The sequence below is a fragment of the Meleagris gallopavo genome, chromosome 1 (genome assembly GCF_000146605.3).
Source record: "Meleagris gallopavo isolate NT-WF06-2002-E0010 breed Aviagen turkey brand Nicholas breeding stock chromosome 1, Turkey_5.1, whole genome shotgun sequence".
NCBI lineage: Eukaryota > Metazoa > Chordata > Aves > Galliformes > Phasianidae > Meleagris > Meleagris gallopavo.
The window spans coordinates 140,229,281-140,231,610 of record NC_015011.2 but is presented as its reverse complement, the minus strand read 5'-3'; positions in this window follow the sequence as shown (position 1 = coordinate 140,231,610).

Here is a 2,330-nt window from a genome sequence, read left to right as displayed (position 1 = left end):
ACAAAAACACAAAAAAGCTTGTAAATGGAAATTTTGTTTTTTTGAGAATCCAACACTTTGGATACCTGCACACTTGTGTTTTCTCTCTGTATGTGGGTTGTATTTTTTTTTATTATTATTTTTTCCTGCTGATTGAATCCTAGTTGGATTCAGTTAGGCAGATTCTACCTTCATGTATGCTGATGCTGATGCAAATTGCAGGCAATTTCTCTGCTATTCAGTGGAGTTAGCAGGGAAAAGAGAATCAAGCCTTTTGTATCTTTTGTGTAACGGTCTTACATCTCAGCCAGAGAAACCCTTTATGACGAGGTCTTTTTTAGACAGTGGAGGCTGTTAGTATGTGACAGATAAACAGCTCTCTATATGCCAGAAGGTAGAAAAGCATTTTTTAATATTTTTTTTCTTTCAGTCTGTATCAATGACATCCCAAGAGCCATAAGCAAAATATATTTCTTACTGCTAATATGTTCAGAACCATCCTTGGGATCTTTCACACCTCTAGGGACATGATTCTTCTCTGCTTGAAATTACACAATATTGTTTACATGTCAGTGAAGTGAACACAAAACTGTACTGCTATCCACCTGCATTTTTATTCATATCTATAAATACCTTTATCAAAATGTAAAGAACAAAGAAGTTAAGGCAAAGGCTGTACATGAAATACTGAGGCATGTATTTAAAGGTGCTATTTTCCCTTTGAATATCATCATATATTTGGTCAGCTTCCTTCCTGAGGGGGTCATACTTCATAGAGGAGATGCTATTTAGTGACGAAGGGGTTAAGCAGTTAAAATTTGGTGGAAAGTGTTTAGTCCACTACTGATGCTGTAAATAATTAGTATTCATGGAGTTTATGTTAACTCGTACTCAAATTCACACTCAGATCCTTTGACTGTACATGCTGCCTCTGCACTGGCATTTTGATATAAGCATTTTGATACAAGCATTTTGACACTATAACTCCTTTTTAGGAGAAACTCATTTTGGTAGGGAACATAAAGAGAGCTGATGTTCAAGTTCTGCCTCTGCCTTGTGTGGACACAACAGGACAACATTGTCTTCAGGTGAAATGGTCTCAGGCCTCTAAATAATTCTATTAATCTTTGTGAATTCTTCTATGAAATTATAACTGCTTTACATCTGTCATTGGCCGTCTCACCACAAAAACTTGCCTTCATTTTAGAAATCTTCTCTTTCATTTTTCTGATGATTTCTCTAGTTATGTTTTCAAACACCTGGAGCAAAACTGCTTGAGACATCAAGTGAATAGCATTTCTATATATCACCTGTCTGCTGAGATCAAAGGCTCTTGCAAGTTTCTTCTGAAACACGTGTGTTCTCAGTCCTAGATGCTTTTCTGTCCCCAGATGACTATCAGGCCCTCAATGGCCTCCATTGTCACCTAGATCTACTGTGCGTTGTCTCGACATAGTGTACACCTTGGGCACCAGCAGGAATATTCTAGGAGCAGACTTAGTGTTGCTATCTGTATGAGACAAGGTAGACAATCTTTGTCTTTAAATTCTCCAGAGCCACAAAATATGTCTTTTACTGACAAATAGGAACATACTCAATATAAGTACACATTCTGGAGATTTTGAATGTTTTCTGTTGCTTCACATGCAACTCACATGCAGTCTTCTTTTCCTTTTCTTTGTCTGAGCTAGTGACCCATTGTGGTAGCTACCTGAAAATGGCACTGTGTTCCCTCACTTGTTCCCTCACTTGTTCTTAAGCTCCTTAACAGCACTGTTAGTATGTACTATAGACCTGATTCTTTCACATGCATCTCTTCTGTCCCTTCTGCCACCTCATCCTCTTTCACTTCATTCTCCAAATCCTTTTCAGTATAAATTACCGATTCTATTGTGGAATACGGTCCATCACACCTCTGGCCATACCACGCCATAGTCAGAGTCCAGAAATAGTGGCTATAATAGTTACTGTTTAGATGGCAAAACCATGAAGAATGTTTGGAGAGGAATATATTGAAACAAGAGATAAAATGAGAAAACTGACTTTACAACAAACTGCACTTTACCTATGGTTGTTATAGAAAAAAAATTCCATGGATCTGGCACATGAACAAATAGCAGCACTTCGTGTGTGTAGTTTTGTTTGCTTGCTTGCTTGTTTTTATAGAATCACAGAATCATAGAATCTTTAGAGTTGGAAGGGACCTTTAAAGGTCATCTAGTCCAAATCCCCTGCAATGAGCAGGGACATCCACAGTTACATAAGGTTGCTCAGGGCCTGATTCAGCCTGGCCTTGAGAGGCTTCAGGGACAGGGCATCCACTGCAACTCTGGGCCACCAGTTCCAGTACA